At 42.4% G+C, this 22,428-nt stretch overlaps 1 protein-coding gene across 1 annotated transcript in view; it reads left to right on the top strand.

Annotated features, from left to right (window-relative positions):
- Positions 1–6,594: 6,594 nt before the first annotated feature.
- The window catches only part of LOC137646733 (protein melted-like), a 134,670-nt gene continuing 118,836 nt past the window's right edge, over positions 6,595–22,428 (top strand). Inside the window, 1 exon segment of the mRNA XM_068379840.1 lies at positions 6,595–6,689. The gene's annotated coding sequence lies outside the window, so the exon portion shown is untranslated.

Here is a 22,428-nt window from a genome sequence, read left to right as displayed (position 1 = left end):
CTCTTCGCTGACGACTTGGGGAACGCCTTTCCTGCCCGTGGGTTAGGTTGTTCTCCCAAGTGGTTTTTCATGGGGTAATTAATTTTAGATGAAATTGTTGTATTTTAATGTAACTTCTTTTGGCGAAGGGAGTGTTTAATCTCTAGCTTGTTTCTGTGCCTCTTTGGGGACACTTTTTCCCGACTGAGGGTAAGGTTATCCTCCCGAAGGAGCTCGTGATCGTCACTGGTCAGCTCTCTTCCACATTGCTGTTGTACCTGCAACCGCTTCCAGCATCTGACGTTCTTCCTCTAGTTACTCTTCCTTTTGAGGTAAAGTTGCTTTTCATGACTATTTGCTCTGGCTGAGACATTCTCTTCAAACAAGGATACTGCTCTTCCTGGCAAGACTCCTCTTTCTCTGGTCATTGGAGATTATCCTCATCGAGACGACATAGATCCTCTTCCCTGGTCTTTTTGAGTTGTGCTACTTTGGTAATGGTTATCCCCCATGCAGTTGAAGAAGTTTAGCACACATTCACTTCTTTGAACTGAACCCAGCTCTCTCCATCGATGGGTTGGTAAAGCACAAGCATTGTTATTGGCACTTAATGCTGTATCCCACTCACTTCTTGGATCTTCTTTCACATAAGCAGGGTTTTCAGTTCCCGATGATTTCATCATTTTATCTGATCTTTGAAAAGTCTGTGTATACAAATGGCACTCTTCTTCACCGGCTTTCCAGTTCGCATCAGCGTTCACGAACATTTTCTTCGCTTTACAAGCACTGGTACTACTTTTTTACTACCGAGTGGTTTATATGCCTCAAGGACGAAGTCGCCGCTTCCACTCGCTACCTCTTCCCTTGTGTCTCTTTATGGCATATAGTTACCTTACAAGCCTACGTTCTTGATAAGACCTGCGTTAGTTGTGAATGCTCTTGAACTTATTTACCCCTGGCAGGTAGAACATACTTCTACACAGCAGTTGCCACAACAAAAGTCTTCCGATCACCCATGGGATGCCTTCGTCTCATTCACAGTGATGGGCCAGGTAATACTGTACTCGCAAAGTTCCTGGCAGCTCGAACCCCAGATTCGAGCTCTTCGGATTGGGAGTCCTTCATAGCGTGGCTTATAATACAGATCGACGGCTACTATGCCAGGAAGGAACTTGAGGTGCTACCTCAAGTCGAGAGAATGATCTCCAAGAACACATTCTTGGCTTGGATTCGCAAGGTATGGACTGAGCGTTGAATCCTTCTCCTCCTTATAGAGGAGACCTAGAGCTCATAACGTTAGGGGCATGAGTACGCCCCTAGTGTTTATGAAAACTAGAGGGTTGGGCATGAATGTAAAGAGAGTTCTATTTGAGAAAGTGATTGTACCAACTGTTGTATGGATCGGAGTTGTGGGGAATGAAAGTGACGGAGAGACAGAAATTGAATGTGTTTGAGATGAAGTGTCTAAGGAGTATGGCTGGTGTATCTCGAGTAGATTGGGTTAGGAATGAAGTGGTGAGGATGAGAACGGGTGTAAGAAATGAGTTAGCAGCTAGAGTGGATATGAATGTATTGAGGTGGTTTGGCCATGTTGAGAGAAAGGAAAATGGCTGTCTGCTAAAGAAGGTGATGAATGCAAGAGTTGATGGGAGAACTACAAGAGGAAGGCCAAGGTTTGGGTGGATGGATGGAGTGAAGAAAGCTTTGGGTGATAGGAGGAGAGAAGCAAGAGAGCGTGCTAGAATTAGGAATGAATGGCGAGCGATTGTGACGCAGTTCCGGTAGGCCCTGCTGCTTCTTCCGGTGCCTTAGATGACCGCGGAGGTAGCAGCAGTAGGGGATTCAGCGTTATGAAGCTTCATCTGTGGTGGGTAACGGGGGAGGATGGGCTGTGGCACCCTAGCAGTACCAGCCGAACTCGGTCGAGTCCCTTGTCAGGCTGGGAGGAACGTAGAGATGAGAGGTCCCCTTTTTTGTTTCATTTGTTTGATGTCTGCTACCCCCCAAAAATTGGGGGAAGTGCCTGGGTATATGTATGTATGTATGTACTGTGACACAGGCCTTGTCAGCGGGCTTGCTGAAGCTTCGAATGACCTTCACCACCCACTTCCTGCAAGATGTGACCCACAGGAACATTTCGCAGGAACATGGAAACTTTCTCCACTGACCCTGTGGTGACTACACAATAAATGAGTTAAACATCTTTGGCTCCTGGATGGACAAGCAGATGTGGCAGGGCAGAGCATGATTAAGTCTGGGACGAATGACTGGCTCTTTCTTTCTTTCATTTTCCCCCAGGCGGGGGTAACAGTACCTACGGTACTCTGCAAAGCTGGCCGCCTCCTGTCTGCAGGTAAAACCATTTCCCTTGTGTAATCTGGTGTAGGGAGATGTACTTGTCACATCCCCATGCCCCCTGGAGAGGAGGGTTGGGTAATGTTTATTATTGATTCAAGGATTCCTATATTTCTGAGAATTCTTACCTATACTAGTCCCACTGCTAGTATAAAAAAAATCATGCAGATTGCTCAGGCCTCTTTCCCTGCTTTGTTCGAATTGTTTAGCGAGGTGTCGGTTTCTCCCTGTTACGTGCTGAGCACCTATGTTAAAACCCCTGGTCAATGACCAGCCAGTTGGTTCAGACTTCTACCCTCTTAAAAGGTGGGGGGGGGGGCAATCCCTATCAGTAGCAAGGGTTTGTATTTAGTGTTAAAACAAGAAATAAATTTAGAAATAATTTTTATTTTTCCTAACACAAACCTGTAGCTATTTACAGTATACAAATTGGACCGCTCCAACTGACTGCCAATAAATATTACCTGCAATAAAAAGTGATTAGACAACACGTGTGTTGAGCTGGGTAGCTGGCTACCTTCCTACCATTCTTGCTAACTAGCAGTACGGTAGTTCATACCCTACTAGAAGTCTTATGGCTATCTTCCAGCTTCGCTAAAAGTATAATCCTTATGAATAGCTATAGGTTTGTATTGTTAGGAAAAATACAAAGGGTTACTTCCAAATTTGTCATGGACTAATCAATTGAAGAACTTTAATAGAATCTTACAGGTTCCTTGCTTAGAGTTCTTCAAGTTATTTAAAATTCAGCTAGTCTTCATCCACACACAACTTGTCACAAGCATAAATTACTCATTAATTTCGGGGCAATCTAATACAGTGTTGTAGACTTCATTGTATTATGAAACATATTGCCGAGTGTCAGAGATAGAAAATTTATAAGGTATTCAATTCCAATTACCAGGTACCAGGGTACTGCCATCAGTGGTAGGGTGCCTGGTATAGTCCAATGTAAGAGTAAGATAACATTTCCACTAGGGTTTCAGTACCATCAATGCAGTTCACATGAGCTGAACTACAGGCATTAATTGAGGAAGTGGCTGCACCCACTTACTATCCTGTTAATCTTCCTCTATGGTGCTTTCTAATCCCTCTAATTTTATTTCATGGTAAACCATAAGGAGAGCGAATTTTCCCTGTAGCTCAAAAGATACCAAGGTGTCTCCTTTTGATTGGCTACCTGCTCAATTGCTTCTTGTAGTGTCTGTAACCTGGCCATCTTTCTGAACTAAGAATGGAGTTTTGTGGAAGCCTATTTATAGATCTACCTGCTGACTCACCAGCAGCTATCTGGACCTCCTTGGGTACTGATATGTGTACAGTATATGGTCAATCTCTAGGGCATTGTCCAGGTAGGTTATCGACACAGACCCTTGCCTATGCTGCTCATGAGCAATCGTTAGAGACCCATTAGAGTATGAGTGAGTCATTCCATAGGTTTTAGGGCGATTTATAACTAATAAACTATTTTGAAGCAATTAATAGTCTATATTTTGAATCCAAATTAATATAAGATGGTATATGGCCAGGATCGATTTTACACAAAGAAAACTGTTACTCGTGTAATACTTATAGGTCTCTAAGTACCATCAGTGTATAGTATCTTGATTGATATTCTGTAGGCATTACTTAATAGACTTTCCAGTGTTCCTATAGCATCCAGGTACACTTGCTTCATGTCTCTCTATTTTACCTTCCATTCCATTTCCTTTCTTCCATCTTGCTGTTTTAACCTTTTCTAACTTACTTTATAGGGAAACTGCAAGGGTTTCTCCCCATTGCTGACCTATGTAACTCAGATTCATAAATCCAATCAAGGTTGCATTGGATGTAATTTAATTTTATTGTTGCCCCTGATTTGGAAGTAATGATGTTTCCAGTTTCCCTTGCCCCATAGGGACGTAGCCTAGTACCTGAAGTGCACTGTATGTATTACTGAAGGGTCTTGCAGCATCTCTTCAAGGTATATTTGCTACCAGTTTCTTTCATGCTATTTCACCTCTTCCTATCTTCCATCTTGTTGTCCAAACCAGTTTCAGGTTTTACTTAATAATACTATTGCAGGGATTCCCCCAGTTGCACCTCAGTGCTGAATGAGTTCTCTTGGGCTAATGTTTGGGTTTTTGCTCCAAATTTCACAAAATCCAATCCAGAATCTTTCGACCTTTCATGTTTGGCATTCCAAAGAGAGTAATATTTTGGGACTTTTGTGTTAATCTTTGAAAATAAGTTACTCAGTCTAATGATGAATTCCATCTTCATGTATGTTGGCTACTTATATTCCTTACATGAAAAATTAACACTATGGAAATACGGGGTTTAGTCAATTGAGTGTGACTCCTAAGCTCTATCATAGGTTACCATAACAAAAACTAGGCCCATTTACTTTCCCATACCAAGAACATGCTTCATGATTAATTCTACAGCAGGGTAGTGCGTTGTCATGATGATTATTATCTAGAATAACTTAGTATTGCATTAATCCTAAATGAAAATGCATCAAACATAGAATTCATGACATAAAAGATACAGTACATACTCCAAGGGAATGTTTTGTCACCTATGTTGTCGTTATCATCCTCATGGATTTTATAATGCATGGAATAGTCGGAGATGGTGAATAAGGGGTGGTGATAGGAATTTAGCAGACTTTGAGTATGCTGCTGATGTTGTCCTTGTTAGCAGAACACCACAGGATTTTCAGTGCGTGCTTACCAGGATGCATGAAATATCACACGAGGTTGGGCTGAAGATAAATACAAGAATTACAGATGATGATGAAAACGGAATGTGCAATGGAATATGAAATATCGTTGGAAAGAGAGAGGATCAATGAGGCAGAATCATTTAAGTATTTAAGAACTATGATCAATACAGGGTCTCTAGAATTAGTGTTTAGTGAAAATTGAAAAAAGCAAATCAGTCACTGGCTAAATTAAGTAAAATTTTGAAATCAAATCGCCTGAGATTACATTAAAACATCAGACTATATATCGGTGTTATATGGATATGAGTCATGGTATGGCAATGAAACAATCTCCAATAGATTTAGATTTGAGAACAATGCCTCTGAAGGATATTGGGAGTTCAATGGCAGGGCAGGATTGGAAATGAAACTATAAGAGAATGAGATGAGATCATGATGAGGGGGAGATGGTTTGGGCATGCTCTTCGTACTGCCCAAGAGAGATTAGTTCATCAAACTTTCAAATGGGCACCGCAAGGCACTAGAAGTATAGGAAGGCCCAGACCTACATGGCTAAGGACTATGAAGCACGAAGTAGATGATGAATGGGGAGGTATTGAATTAATGAAAGCTCAAGATAGAGACGACTGGCGAAACATAACAGAAGCCCTTTGTGTTAATAGGCGAGGGAGAGGATTTACTCTACTGTAGGCTTCTCTACAGCTTCAATAGATGCAGAATATATGAAAATTTTGATTGTAAGTGATTATATACTTCTATATAAATAAATATGCTGTGTTTGTGGTCGTCTTGGACGGTAGCTTACCAGCTAAGGTTTATTTTGATTTAATTATTCATAGTACAGCTCTGTCACCAAGAATATAATCAGCCTTCAGAGCTCTAGTGAGAGTTTGTTCCATAGTCTTTGGGTTTCGTATTTAAAAGCGCTGCTAGAACCTTTAGTAGACATGCATCTATGGCCTGCTAAGCTAATAACTAATCCGTCTGTAACTATTTTCTATTGACACGATTTGTTGGCTTCAGGATGTGCAGGAAATTTCTAATATATTTTGGACGTCTGGTTCTGATAACTTGATCAAGTTATCATTGCACATAACCACCTTATACTCTAATCTAGCTTTAATAGGCATACATTGCAATTTGATTAGTGGGGGAGTAATCCTTTCTTGAGGTGGAGCATTTTTTATCGATATTTCTCCGTTTTATATAATTTAAGTTACAGTTTAGGCACTTAAGCGGCCCCCAATAAACGCACAATTTTAATTGACAATTCTGAACATACACCAAAGTTGAATAGTGTGAATAATGGTTTTATGGGAAAATAAAATAAATTAACTAAATTTTAGCATATGATGTGGTACTGACGTGAAGAGCAGGTGTAAAAGTTTATATATATATATATATATATATATATATATATATATATATATATATATATATATATATATATATATATATATATATATATATATATATATATATATATATATATATATATAAAATCTATATTCGATTCGTAGAGAACGTTTCTAACTGTCCCGTTTCCTTGTCACTGCCTTAGGTCAATTGTTTATTATTTACTTTGTGTACGACTACGTCATTCAAAACTGTTCATGACTTAACGCCTACGAGGTTGTCTGAAGCTGTTGTAAGTCGTAGACTTGGTTTGAATAGTCAAGATAAAATATTCTGAAATCTACATCATTAAGGTCAGTTCATACTGTTGCAGTTTCTTGATGGCCTAGTCCTTGTGTGCACTTTGTGATAAGAAGCAGTATATTTACGGTCATTCTTGTGTTGCTGTCACCAAATCACCTGACCTGAGCATGGTAATCAATTGGTTGGTAATCACTCCAGATACAAACAGCGTAGGCTACCGTCATGGTATCTCACATGGTCATTACTTTAAAGTCTTTGTTAGGTTGCTTTCAGACCCATACTGTCGTGATTTTCACTTCAACAGATAATAACGTTCTTGGCCCTATGTTAAGGGCCCGATAGCAAGACCTTGAAGAGGTAAGACTCCCAAAACCTTCCAGGAATCAACAAAATACAGCTATACTTTAACAATTTTATTACAAAAATAATTATTTAATGCGAGGGAAATACATAATCAAACATTTACTCGACATACTAAAGAAACACGTGACTAAATAACCTCATACGTTGCAAAAAAAAAAACTAAGGCCGCACCGGACTCAAATTAAGCAAAATTAATTAATATTTCCATAAGTTGCCTCGGTAAACGGCATACCGAGGCTTTCTCACATAATTTAAAAGACAGCACTGATCCCCAATCACAAGGATCAACTAAATATACATGGATAAAAATCTTACAAAACACTTGTAAAACCTATAGGGAAACCGACCTGGGTACTATAGGGGGGAGAGAGAGAGTACAATTAATAGGACTTACTTCAGCTGAGGACCTTGGACAAAAGAGACCGAGCTGAGCTCCGCAGCCCTGACGACACCTTTGTTTCCCGCGTTTCTCTGAATCTAAATTTCTACTTGGTACAATAAAATGACATTAAATTTCTGAATCTTAAATTACAAATGCTCGATTTCTTTAACCTCCGCGCCTTCCTTACCAGGCAGTTGCTCTCTAGGTTCTAAAACAGTCTCGTATCAAACCACAGTCTTGTATCAACGCCCGCGAGTTCTCCCAACCTTCCCTCCAATTTAACGTAACGTTGGTGGAGTTAAATGGCGGGATTTTCAAGTGATCAGTTCGAAAATTCCCGACACATACCCTGGCCATATAGCCTAGGCCTTAGGCTGTATCTACTTTTGGCCTTCTGTTTGGCCTACACCATTTTCCCCAATTCCTCCTTCTTTGCTATCCAGCTTCTAACTCTCATTTCATTATCCAACTACACAACTTATCTCGGTACCGAATGGCATCATTGACCCCAGATTATATGGTCCAAAATCCTAAATTTAAAAGCTTTATTTTGGGCTCAAGCCATGACGTGCTGATGGAAGGTTCCTTCAGTAGCTTCCTAAGGGTATATATGACTACGTCCATCAGGACGTCATGGCTATCTCACCCAAAAATAGATTTTTCGCTTAGCTCAAAATCCGTTAAGTATCACTGGTAATCCGTTGTCGTCCGATAATGAATCCAAACCGTCGCCCTAATGATTTGTTTATTTCTATTTTTTTTCATTACAGCAGTCAATTTTATTTAAGGCTGATTTAAGAGTAATCATAACGCACGGTATTTGTTTATCACTGGTGAAGGTTTTGTATATTTTGATAGTGATAATTCCATTATGTTGTATAGTTCAAGGGCGCAGGAGTGTCTTTCTGGGTCGAGCTCTAAAGTTTGGGGTCACTGATGACGCGGTGTCTGCGGGACCTCCCCCAGATTTTTTTTTTTAGAATGAGGAAACACCCTTAGATGCAATTACTTGACAGCTGACAGGTGACTGTAGCAGCAGAAAAATCATATTGGTATTTGTTTATAAGAGCACGCTCTCCATTTACTCCAAAATTGTGCAATCCTGCAGCTCTCCTCTTTATGTACAGTAATTAGGAGGTTCTTTAAATACTGGGAAAGCAAAAAAGAAAAAAAAAAAAAAACTAACATTTTATGTTGGGGGGGGGTGGTGGAGGAGGTACTAAGCGACCTGGAACCAACATCGTCAACATAATCAATCAAAGAGAAGTTTGTGGCATCAGCAGACATCTGATATATATTCAGGATATATACTAAATTAAAAACGGATCAATTACTAAAAGTGTCTCTATTCTTTTAATTGTATATTTTATTTGGTAATACTTGACAGTTAATCTTATTTTTTTTAAAGAAACTTTTTATGAGAATGACTGTTTTCATTGGTGAAAAATTGTCAGGCATCCTTAGGCATTGGTCAATAGATGGCGTTAGTGTCATGCCGTTTCCAACAATGACTTTTCATTTAAACTCTTACCTTCTTCAATTGTCCTGACTTATATTTGGAGGCTACCATTCAATTTAGGACAATCAACTTATTCCTGGCTAGCCTACCTATAACAAACCAAACCTTGGCATAGGCTAATACTGTTTACGTCATAGGCATAGGCTAATACTCTAAGCCTAGACTTAAAGTTAGACTTGACTCATGCTGTGGAGAAGGACGGATCTTCATTTGTAGTGGAGGTTGAGGGAAAGGCTGGTTCCCGGAGTCTTTCTATTCTTACTTCTACAAGTCTTAGTACATGACAGGTACTCCAAACTGGTACCCTGTAATACAAAGTCTTCATTTAGGACAACGATCCTATGTCAAACAACATGCAATTCGTAGCCTAGGCTATACTGTACTCTTACTTAACCTACTGGTTATGCTGCACAGTTAGCCTGGCAATTCAAGAATACAGTGAACCCTCGTTTATCGCGGTAGATAGGTTCCAGACCCGGCCGCGATAGGTGAAAATCCGCGAGGTAGTGACATCATATTTACCTATTTATTTAACATGTATATTCGGACTTTTAAAACCTTCCCTTGTACGTAGTACTGTTAACAAACTACCCTTTAATGTACAGAACTCTTAATGCATGTACTACAGCACCCTAAACTAAAACAGGCACAAATATTAAAGGCGATTTTATATCATGCGTTTCCTAAACACCTAAAAAGCACAATAAAAAATAGCAACCAATGTTTTGTTTACGTTCATCTCTGATCATAATGAAGAAACAAACTCATTTAGTGTACACATATATGTATAGGTTAGTTTTTGCATCGATTATATTGATTATACAGTATGTTGATTTTGTTATTACCAATGTTTTACTTAATTTTTCTTGGGACTTCCAAATGAAATGTTTTTCTTTATGACGCCGCCTAAAACGACGGCGTCATAAAGTACTGTACGCTCAGTAAACAACCACGCTCAGAACAAACAAGGCATTTAACGCGCATGATGAAAGTGATAAATAATGATACAGTATTTACAGTAAAAGCATTTACAAAATATGTTACCTTACAAATATAATTTACCGTATCTATATAAAATCATACAGTACTGTACTGTACAGTATATATTGTACGTAGCAAAGCAGGAAAACAATTTACGAGAGAGAGAGAGAGAGAGAGAGAGAGAGAGAGAGAGAGAGAGAGAGAGAGAGAGAGAGAGAGACAGAGAGAGAGAGAGAGAGAGAGATTGTTTTACGTACGTAAATGTAAATTTTAAACAAAAAAAATATGATAGGTTACAACATGTAGACTTTTAAAACCTTCCCTTTAACTTAATGCATACAGTACTAAACTATAAAACAGGCACAAATATTAAAATGTTAGAATATTAAAGTAAAAAATAAAGATTGTTACTGTACTCACCACGAAAGAAGTTCAAGAAAAACTTGAATGATGATGGCGATGAATTTGCTGCACAGTAGAAATGATGATGATGAAGCTGATGATGTGTTCTACTGTGCAGCCAATGAGTAGTATTTTACGTCTCTTCAGACAGAGGTGTCTTTTCCTGGAACACCTCTTCAACTTCTTCAATTTCTTCCGAAGGCGTAGTAGCAGGAGGAACTGGCTCTTTTTTGCGAGGCTGGAAGAACATTGTGATCGGAAGTTGTTGCCGCTGCTTCTTTTTTCGATCTAAGAGCATCTTGTAGGGAGTCATGATGTCATCGACCTTGTTGGAGAATTGCATAGACCGAACCATATCCTCGTCCCACTCTTGCAACATTTCTTTCAACTCCTTCGCATGGTTGCAGGCCTTGGCAAGCCGTTCTAATGTTAAGCCCGTTTCTTCGACATTTTCTTGGGTCTCTTCCTGGGTTTCACTCTCTTCTTCGCTTGCCGATTTCGTCAGGTCTTCAAGGTCTGCGTCAGTTAGGGGCTGGGAATGGCAGTCCAACAACTCGTCGACGTCTTCAGTCGTCATGTCGCCAAACCCGTCACCTCCAATTATGGCAGCCAACTGCACAGATTTGCGTACTGCAGAGTGTTGGATTTCAGCAGGTGTAAATCCCTCGTCGTCGTAAACAATCTGGGGCCACAACTTCTTCCAGCTCGCATTCACAGTTGCAGGTTTCATCTCTTGCAGTGCCTTCTGAATATTCTGCAGGCACGTGGTTATGGTGTACTGCCGCCAGTACGCCTTCAAGTTAAAGTCTTCATCCTCATCATCTTGGGCAGCATCCACACACGCAACGAGGTCCGCCAAGGTATTCTTCGTGTAGAGGGCCTTGAACGCCCTGATAACCCCCTGGTCCATCAGTTGAATTAATGACGTGGTGTTGGGTGGCAGGAACTCAACCTGAATGCCCTCATGCGACAGATCAGTTGCGTGTCCAGCGTTATCCATAAGGAGAAGGATCTTGAGTGGCAAGCCCTTCTCTAAGAGATATTTGCTGACTTGCGGGATGAAACACTGGTGGAACCAGTTGGAGGTCAGCATCTTTGTAATCCATGCTTTTGGATTATGCATCCAGTACACGGGAAGGAGATTCTTATTCTTATTTTTCAAAGCGCGAGGATTTTTCGACTTATAAATAAGCCCCGGCTTTAGCAAAAATCCAGCAGCATTGCCACACATCACGAGGGTAACGCGATCCTTGAATGCTTTAAAGCCAGAGGCTTTGGCTTCCTCTTTGAACAGGAAAGTTTGCGACGGCATTCTCTTCCAAAACAAGCCGGTCTCATCCATATTAAACACTTGTTCCGGCTTGTATCCACCTTCGGCGATAATATTCTTGAACGTCTGGTTCACGTAAGTTTCAGCAGCGGCAGTGTCAGCCGAAGCAGCCTCGCCATGAAGGGAAACGCTTTTCAGGGCGAAGCGTTTTTGAAACTTCGCGAACCATCCTTTGCTGGCGGAAAAACTTTGTTTCTGAGGCTGGGAATCAGTGGATGTCCCTGGTTGAGGTTCATCTGCATCATCATCTTCTTCAGCATGGTTGCCGTCGTCGTCTTGTGGTTCCTTTGCAGCAAAATTCTCATACAAGCTCAAAGCCTTTGTTCGGATGGTGTTCGTATCCAAGGCTATGTTCTTCTTCCGGCAGTCGGCAATCCACACAGCTAAAGCACCTTCCATGCGTACGATCGTTTTATTACGCGTTGTAACGACTCGCTTCGCTGATCTGCTAAAGGTGATTGCAGCCGTCTTTCTAATGTTCGCCTCGTCCTTCTTGATATAGAGAACAGTAGATTCGTTGATTCCAAAATGGCGCGCTGCGGCCGAGTAGCTTCTACCGTCTTTCAACATATCGAGAAGCGTAACCTTCTCAGCAATCGTCATCATCCTTCGGTGGCGTTTAGGCTCACTACCAGCCTTAGTAGAAGCAGAATGCTTGGGAGGCATTGTACAGTAGGATTTAACAGAAAGTTCAACAAAAAGTTCAACTTAAAACAGTCGCACACAGCACAGATTAAACTTCACAATCTTAAGAACGTCTACTCAGCGATACGCCGTAAGAGAAAGTGGACGACCCGGGCCCGCGAGAACCTAGATGCTGCGGGTTGGAGATGCGGGCAAAACACCAATCACAGGCTAGATAAGAAAACTTGAGTTCTGATTCGTCATCTATCAACGCTTGAACCAATCACAACCCGTCTTATATGATGCGTAGGTTACCAACTCAAAGTACAAGATACCGTACGTACAGTATTAATAATAATAATAATAAACAATGATAATAATACAGTAATAATAATAATAATAATGATAATAATAACAATAATAATTTTATCAACAACAACAACAATAATAATAATAATAACAATAATAATAATAGCTTTACGTATGTTATTTTATTCTTTTGTAGGATGTGTGTGTCTCTCTCTCTCTATCTCTCTCTCTCTCGTACGCTTATTCGAAATGTGATTTTTGCAACAAAGAATATTATTGGATGCAGCTACGTACGTATACTGTACATACAAAAGATTCATGGAAAAGAAGCACATCTATTACATTTGTAGTACTGTACAGTAGTAGCCATCAGCAGCCTTACACCATTCTAATATGGTATGACTGCATCTGATTTGCGTTTCATGTTCGATTTAATTTTACTACGTACTGTATACAGTACTGTATTATCGTATGATCACATTCTCTTTTCGTGTTTTATTTCTTTCTGTGCTGAATTATATATCATATGTAATGCAATGAACAATAAGTAAGAGCAGATATTACTAATTACAGTATTAATGGAATTACAGGTAATGAAATATCGTATTTGGGGGTCTTCAGATTTCGCGGTATTTTCGAAATTTCCGGAAAATCCGCGATATGTATATACAGTGAACCCTCGCTACTTCGCGGTTCGACCATCGCGGATTCACCACTTCGCGGATTTTTTTCATAACCCATGTATATACATATATCGCGGATTTTCCGGAAATATCGAAAATACCGCGATGTGACCGATGGTGCGAGATTGGAGAAAGTAAGGAAAATTGAATCATGATCGATTTTCAATATAAATGAAACTTTGAGGAGCAACAAAGATATCATTTGTTAGAGAGATAGAGAGAGGTAAGGAATGGGAGGTAGTGAAAAGTAGCCCACAGAGAGAGAGGTAGAGGTAGAGAGAGAGAGGTAGAGGTAGAGAGAGAGAGATAGAGAGAGAGAGAGAAAGAGAGAGAGGTAGAGAGAGAGAGAGAGATAGAGGGGGGGGGGGGGTTTAAATGTAATAACCAAAAAAATATGATAGGTTATAACACATTGGTGCTTATGTAATATCAACTGTATACTGTAGACGGTTTGAATAAGTTAAGAAATGGTATAAATGATACTTTGTTAGTGTATTCGTACACACTCAAGAGCGGCAGCTAGATGACAGCTGATCTATTCACAGCCAAAAGTAAAACAAAAAGAAGTCAACAATACTCGATTTTTAAAACACACCCGAAATTTAAAAACAAAAGTACACGCTTTCTTAATGTGCAATTAACTATTTAAAGAGTGGCAATTTTCTAGAATAAAATGATATTTCCCAAAAAATAGTGGTTTGCTGATGAAATCGGATGCCGTATTTTTAGCTATGATTGAAATGGATGTAGACTCGGCCTAATTTTTTCGTTTCGTATTTAATTGACACTAAGAAAACTAATTTTAGTTTCTTCATCTAAATGTAAGTATTGTATAACACGAGGAGAGAGAGAGAGAGAGAGAGAGAGAGAGAGAGAGAGAGAGAGAGAGAGATGAATCAGCTGTTGTAATCAAATGGCGTGTTTTTGTTTCGTGAGAATTTCATCACCACGACTATAACAACAACATACTGTACTGAACTTTACAGTATTATAGACTACTGTAATATGATAAAGTAAAATATTTGTAATCTATTTTATATGAAATGGGGCTTTTTTTTGTTTGTTTAAAATTTACATTTACGTATGTAAAACAACTCTCTCTCTCTCTCTCTCTCTCTCTCTCTCTCTCTCTCTCTCTCTCTCTCTCTCTCTCGTAGATTGTTTTCCTGCTTTGCTACGTATGTATGATTTTATATAGATACGGTAAATAATATTTGTAATAACATATTTTATAAAAGCTTTTACTGTAATATCACTATTTATCACTTTCATCATGGCGTTAAATTCCTTAGTTTGTTAACTGAACGTACGTTATGACGCCGTCGTTTCAGGCGGCGTCATAAAGAAAAACATTTCATTTGGAAGTCCTAAGAAAAATTAAATAAAACATTAGTAATAACCAAATCAACATACTGTACTGAATAATCAATATAATTGATGCAAAAACTAACCTATACACAGATGTGTAAATGCGTTTGTTTCTTCATTATAATCAGAGATAAACGTAAACAAAACATTGGTTGCCATTTTTTATCGTGCTTTTTAGGTGTTTAGGTAACGCATGATATAAAATCGCCTTTAATATTTGTGCCTGTTTTAGTTTATGGTGCTGTAGTACATGCATTAAGTGTTCTTTACATTAAAGGGTGGTTTGTTAACAGTACTACGTACAAGGGAAGGTTTTAAAAGTCCGAATATACATATTAAATAAATAGGTAAATATGATGTCACTACTTCGCGGATTTTCACCTATCGCGGCCGCGTCTGGAACCTATCTACCGCGATAAACGAGGGTTCACTGTATATATGGGTTATGGAAAAAACCCGCGAATCCGCGATGGTCGAACCGCGAAGTAGCGAGGGTTCACTGTAAACGCTTTCACAATTCTGGGAATAATATTGCACATCTTAACTTATGGTTGGTGGCACAATTCCAACCACATGCAAGCGGAGCATAAAGTAGTTTCAATACTGGCAAAATTATCGTAACCTTATTCGATAATTCTGTTATTACATTTAAAAAAAGATAACCACAATAGGCAATATCAAGTGTTGTTAAAACACATAAATAAATTATAACTAAAATAAGTGCATACCTTTTAAAAGGGAGAAAGTAAGAATTTCACATAATAATAAGGGGAGCAACACCGTTTCCCCTCTACACTGATCGATGTCGACTTGAAGAGTGCGCTCAGAGCTTACCTATCACAGCTACGCCCGAGCCTCACACAACTACGCCATTGTTTACCTTCTGCACTCAATCACTCACTCTTGACTGCAGACACAACTACTCCTTTGTTACGCCTCTCTACGCCTTTGCGTATGCACACTCGATCCTCCACCATCTCAACCACGTGTGGCTAACATAACATTTTGATGAGATGATAACCAATTCGTTTATTAAGACCAATAATCGTCAAGGGAATTACCATTCAGTTAAATGAAGCCTTTCTGTCATTACATTAGTGTAGCAAAACGTCGTCCGGGATATCTAGTCTTTCTCAAAATAGTTTATATAAAAAAAAACACTAGTATGATTTATATAAAATATTTACCAGATATAAAATATGCTTGTTCCTACACTAAATACAAACCCTCATTCTTTACTATAGGAGATATTCTAGCACGAGCTGGAAAATACGGCAGAAAACCTTAACAAGGTCGTACACGACCGGGCCGGTTTTTTTTTCATTAACTTTTTCTTTTACTCTTTAAATAGATGTGATGTCCTCTAATATGAGAAAGTGTCCCGGGATCCCCCCGAAAACTTGTGGCACATTTATGTCACCACTGGAGGTGGATCCTCATTCCCTATGCCCTTCATGCAGAGGTCATAGGTGTGCTGAAGGCCCCCCCTGCCAAGTATGTAAGGAATGGTCGCCTACGCAGTGGGATAAGTTCATGAAAAGGAAGAAGAAGAAATCCAAGAAGGATTCATTAACTCCAGGTTCGCCGTCGAAAGGTAAGGAGTCTCGGGCCTCTTCTTCGACCTCTCGATCTCTTCCTTCAGACTCTTCCTTGCCTTCTTCCTCCAAGGGGAAGTCAAGGAAGAGCGGCACCATTGACTTAACACCCATTCCCCCGGGGCAGGCGAATCAAGTTGCCCCCCCCCCCCCAGTGGGATAGTTTCTTCAGTCATCGGAAATTATTCTATTACTGCTTCTATTCCAGATAACGTGCGAGCGGTATGGCCTGCCCTTGGACTTCCTGGTTCTCCTTCGGTGGATGTGTGGAACCAGTTCCTCGCAGGCACAGTTTTACCTCAGGTCCCTTCTGTGTTGGAACCCTCGGGAGTTCCGGACCTTGCCGATATCCCGTCAGCTCAATCGGCGCCCGCTGAAGTGTCAGCGGAGGTAATAATGTCAGCCCCTGCGGAGCCTACTTCGCCCCTCGCTTGCATTACTACGAAACAACGTTGCAAGCGTGATCATCGTGATACCTCCTCCTTCTCCTCCTCCTCACCGTCTTCGTCCTCCTTAGAGGATAGGAGAGAGAGAGAGAAAAGAGGAAAAGGAGAGCTCGCTCTCCTTCGCCAAGACGTTCTCGTCGGAGAGAGAGGTGACATAGGAAGAGACGTCATCATTCTCGTTCTTCCTCGCCTTCTATCTCTTCACGAAATGTCTCGCCGAGAAGCGATAAGCGCTCTCATCACAAACATAAGAGGAATACTTCCTCGAGCTATCGCTCTGATTCGTGATCGTCTTCCTCTCGTGGGGAATCATCTAGGCGCTATAAGAAGAAGAGCTCTACGAAACGTTTGCGCTTTTCTTCACGAGAGAGTTCTCTCAAGCGCAATAAGCGCTGCCGTTGGGGCGAGGTTAAATCTGATCGTGCCCAGAGCGCAACCAAGGAACGAGGACACTCTGAGTGCAATTCCTCTCCTTCACATTTCTTCGCGAGGAGCTCAGTTCGCGCTGGGGAAGCGAGAGAGAACACTTCTCGCCGTTGCTTAGTATCATGAGAGAGAGAGCGCTCCCGTACGTCAAACTTCTGAGCGCGCAAATCTCCGGACATATCCGCGCGAGGTCATTCACCGCGCCCTCGCGTTTTAGACAGAACAACACCCATTCCCGTACTTTCTAATGAATTACGAAATATGGGCTTTGCGAGAACTTCGGAAGAAGACGCAGGGGTTCAGCCCTTCTCCTCTTCAGCTGAGAACAGAGGAGAAAGGCCAGACCGCTGATCAACGCATTCTCTTATTAAGACAGTACCGTTAATTCGGTCGCCTTCGCCTAAACCTTCAACTTCCAGGCAGGATCTTGCGAGCGCGGTGCCATCAACCAGCGCTCAGCCTTCCTCTGGATTGTCGGCAATGGAGTACGTTACCTCGCCGTTACCTTCAGACATTCGGGATTCGACCGCCCTCCCTCACGAGGAATTAGCGTGACCTGAGGATTCCTCAGAGGAACAACCATCAAAAGATTTAGAGTCCGCCTATCTGAGGGCTCTAAGAACGATGTGTATTATCTCAGGTCTCGGAGATTTACACCTGTCGCCTCGTCATACCGACGCTCCAGCTTTAGACAGACTATGTCATCCTCCACCAAACCCTAAGATCAGAATTGAACTTCCCTGGTCTATTCACACTGAGGAAGGTCTTGCAGGTGGTCTCGGGGGAAACGAGTTCCTTGAAGTCTCAAGGATCACATAAACTGCTGCAGTTTCCTTTTTCGAGGCAAAGGCACTTTTACAAGGTCAGAGACGCCAACCCTTCGCCTCTGACACTAGATCCCCTCACAGCAAGGCTTACACCTGGCTGTTCTGCAGAGAGACTCTCTTCCCTTCCAGTCTCCTTTACTGCAGCAGAAGCCTCGACAATGGAAGCAGCGTCAATGTCTCTTCTAGAGGCACTTTCCTGGTTTGACACATGGTCTGGCACAGTGGGCTACCTTGCAAGTCACGAGGACCTTTCAAACCAAAATTCCATGCAGTCCCTGCAGGAAGTCCTGGCTGCTGAGGCCAAGACAATGGACTTTCTAACTGCTACAGCTGCAACGATGTGGGGCAACTGGACTCTCAAAAGGAGGGAATCGGTAGTCTCCAGACTGCATAGGAGCATCAGTAAATCTGAGAAATTTCATTTGAGGAACTCTGATCTTCTACAACCTCTCCTCTTCTCTAGACAAGCAGTCTCCTCTATCTTAGAGACTTGGAGGAAGGAGACGCAGGACACTGCAATGCAAAAGGCTGCTTCTTTTCGTCCAATGCAACAGCAGCCAACTCCACAACCCAAGGCAACAATCGCAACTTCACTGCCAGCCAAGAGCCTCAGCCGCCCCTCTTTTACACCCAAACCTATGGGCAGAGGAAAGTCGGCTCCTCCTAAGGCTAAAGGCAGAGGGAGGAACCCTAGACAGAAATAGGGTCTCGACTCCCCCCTCACAATGCGTAGGGGGTGCCTGCTGGGGGAGTTGGAGGAGGTGGAAAGCTATGGGGGCCATGCAATGGACCATAAGGGTGCTTCGTTGGGGATACCGCATTCCCTTCATAGACTCTCCTCCTCTAATTCCTCCCCCGATCTCGTCCTCCCAGGTCCCTCGGGATCCCGGGAAACAGCAAGCCCTAGCTCGGGAGATACAGAGCATGCTTCTAAAAGACGCCATTCAAGAGGTCTCCGACTCTTCCCCGGGGTTTTTCAGTCGCCTCTTTCTGGTAGAGAAAGCCTCGGGAGGTTGGAGACCAGTGATAGATCTTTCGACTCTGAACCAGTTCGTGAAGCAGACTCCATTCAAAATGGAGACAGCGGCCTCCGTGACCCAAGCAGTACGTCCAGGAGACTTCATTGCATCTGTAGACTTGAGAGATGCTTATTTCCAAGTGCCAATCCATCGCACATCTCGGAAATTCCTACGCTTCCTGGCTCAGGGTCGAATCTTCAAGTTCAAAGTCCTGTGTTTCGGCCTCTCGACCGCCCCACAGGTCTTTACGAAGATCTTCGAACTCGTATCTTCGTGGGCTCACAAACATGGAATTCGTCTGCTAAGATATCTGGACGATTAGCTACTCCTGGCCTCGTCCAAGGAGCTAGCTCTGGATCATCTGAGAAGACTTCTGAATCTTTGCAAGGATCTGGGATCCTTGTAAATGCAGAGAAGTCTTGCTTAACTCCGACCCAAGTCTTGAACTATCTGGGTATGTCCATCAACACCCAGGCAGGGAGAGTGTTTCAGTCGGAAGACAGGCTTCGGAGACTGGATCAGTCCATCGCCCATCTCTTGTCTCCACTACCACCTTCAGCCAAGTCGTGGTAGTGTCTTCTGGGCCATCTTGCCTCTCTGGAAAAACTGGTTCCAGGCGGGAGATCAAGAATGAGAAGTCTCCAATGGCATCTGAAGACCCATTGGTCTCAAAAGTGAGATCCCCCATTCTTGGCAGTGGATGTTCCAAGGCTGGTGCTACAAGATCTTCATTGGTGGTCGACCAGAGAGAACACCCAAAAGGGCATTCCCCTCCAAAACCCGAGTCCGAAGTTAAAACTTTTCGGACGCGTCACTACGGGGATGGGGTTCCCACCTAGGCCCCAAATTAGCATCGGGAGTTTGGTCTCCGATAGAGAGTTCTCTCCCTATAAACCACCTAGAATTATTAGCTGCCTGGAAAGGCCTAAAATTCTTTGTAAAAGATCTACGCGGACGAGAGGTGGTTCTGATGAGCGACAACTCCATAGCCATCTCGTACATCAATAAGAAAGGGGGTTCTCTGGCAAGAGACCTCTGTCTGTTAGCAGTCCAGATCTGCCAGTGGGCAGAAAGCCACAACATTTCTCTTTCAGCCAGGTTTATTCCGTGCCGGAGAAACATCGTGGCGGATCAGCTGAGCAGGCATCACCAAGTGCTGAGTGGAGAATGGTCTTTGGATCCTCGAGTAGCGAAGACAGTAATATCTTTGTGCGGTTTACCCACAATAGATCTGTTCGCCACCTCTCTGAATGCGAAACTTCCCCACTACGGGTCCCCAGTTCCAGACCATCAGGCAGCGATCCAGGACGCCCTCCAACACTTCTGGGACAACCTGGGTGCTTATGCCTTCCCTCCCTTTTGCCTGCTCAGAAAGGTGATCAACAAACTCAGGATCTCACGGGACTGCAAGCTAACACTAATAACTCCGGCTTGGCCAAGCAGAGAGTGGTACGCAGATCTCCTTTCCCTGCTGGTTCAAGTGCCAAGGTTCCTGCCTCCAGAACCCCATCTGTTGACGCAGCCACACAGTGGTATCCCCCACGGGAGAATCCACTTCCTGAAACTTCACGCCGGGAGGCTGTCCAGTCTCTCCTCAGAAGCAGAGGCTTTTCAGGAAAGGTGGCTGAACACATGTCCAGGCATCTGTGCCAATCTTCCACAAACCTCTACCAAGCAAAATGGAGAGTGTTTGCAGCTTAGTGTAGAGGGCGAGGCGTGTCTCCACTCGATCCCTCTCTTCCTTTAGTGGCAGACTTCCTAGTTTATCTCGGGGAGGAGAAACTCCTTTCAGTCTCGGCAATTAAGGGCTATCGTTCAGCCTTAAGCCTCATCTGCAGACTGAGAGGAGTTGACCTTTCCACCTCAGAAGATATCACCTTGTTGATTCGAGGTTTTGAGAGATCTTGCCCCCCAGTGGAGATTAGACCACCACCTTGGGACGTGTCCCTGGTCTTACGCTCCTTAAAGGGACCTCCATATGAGCCCTTAAATAGGGCCTCTGATTTCTTCCTTACCCTTAAGACCGTCTTCCTTGTTGCTCTGGCCTCGGCAAAAAGGGTTAGTAAACTTCACGGTCTATCCTATGAAGTCACCCATACTAGAGGATGGGGGGAAGCCTCTCTCAACTTAGTGCCAAGCTTTGTGGCCAAAACCCAGAATCCTTCATCTGCCGATGAGAGGTTTAGAGAATTTCAATTTTCCAGCCTCAATAGGGCGACTCAGGATACTGACCAATTGCTACTGTGCCCGGTCAGAATGCCAAGGAAATACCTGAAGCGCACCAGACCTTTCAGACCACGCCTCCGTCATCTCTTCCTCAGTACCAACAAGGTTAAGAAGAGAAACTCTCGCAACACCATCTCTTTCTGGCTCAAGATAGTTATTGAGAGAGCCATTCACTGAGACCCTGAGGCAGCTCAACCCAAAGCCCATCAAGTTAGGGGAGTGGCTGCCTCGCTGGCGTTTAAAAAGAATTTTTCAGTGTCCCAAGTTTTAAGAGCTGGAGTTTGGAAGCGCCAATCTACATTCACCTCTCACTATTTATCAGATGTGACACATAGGTCTCTAAACACCTTTTCTATGGGACCTATTGTGGCAGATCAGCAGGTGCTGTAACTACCTTTACGCCCTTTCAGGGGACAGTAGCCATTGATCGAGGATTCTGAGTTACACTAGGTTTTAGAAGAACATCCATCTATCTTCTGCTCTTTCTTCTTCCTCCCATCTAGGTATCCTAGTCTGTGACCAGTTTCGGCTGGACTCATCAATGGAAATAAGGTATGAAACTCATCTGACTCCTATCATAAGGTACAAGTTATACTCGTAGTCACGAGGGTTCCCCTTTTCAAGGTCAGGGGAACCCTTTGTAAGAAAGGGTCCTGGTTTTGCTCCCGATCCTCTTCATGCTGAAACTTTGGTTTCTACGTATTTACAAACCTTCAGTCATGCTGGATTTGGGGATCTACAAAGAAAGTTAATGGGAGATTGTTCATTAATAGAGCCATGTCTGAGGACTATCTTCCCTAGGAATAGAGAACCCTTCGTCCACCCTGAACTCAAGACTAAGTCTCCTATAGTAAAGAATGAGGGTTTGTATTTAGTGGAGGAACAAATGACAAACTTATAATAGAGTTTGTATTTTTCCTAACATACAAACCCTAATTCTTTACTCAAATCTTCCCTCCGTCACCGCCCCCTAATATAGTCCTAGCTAGAATCCGATTGAAGGTACTCACTAGCTGCAAGCCTACGGTCCCCCACCCCCAACAGGGGGATAACTACTGGCCCGGTCGTTAACGACCTTGTTAAGGTTTTCTGCCGTATTTTCCAGCTCGCGCTAGAATATCTCCTATAGTAAAGAATTCGGTTTTGTATGTTAGGAAAAATACAAACTCTGTTATAAGTTTGTCATATTTGACAAATAGTGACACTTTGAGTAATTTCTCCATTTTTA

The sequence above is a fragment of the Palaemon carinicauda genome, chromosome 9 (assembly GCF_036898095.1).
Source record: "Palaemon carinicauda isolate YSFRI2023 chromosome 9, ASM3689809v2, whole genome shotgun sequence".
NCBI lineage: Eukaryota > Metazoa > Arthropoda > Malacostraca > Decapoda > Palaemonidae > Palaemon > Palaemon carinicauda.
The sequence above is the reverse complement of the archived record's forward strand: the minus strand, read 5'-3'. Positions and strand labels throughout refer to the sequence as shown.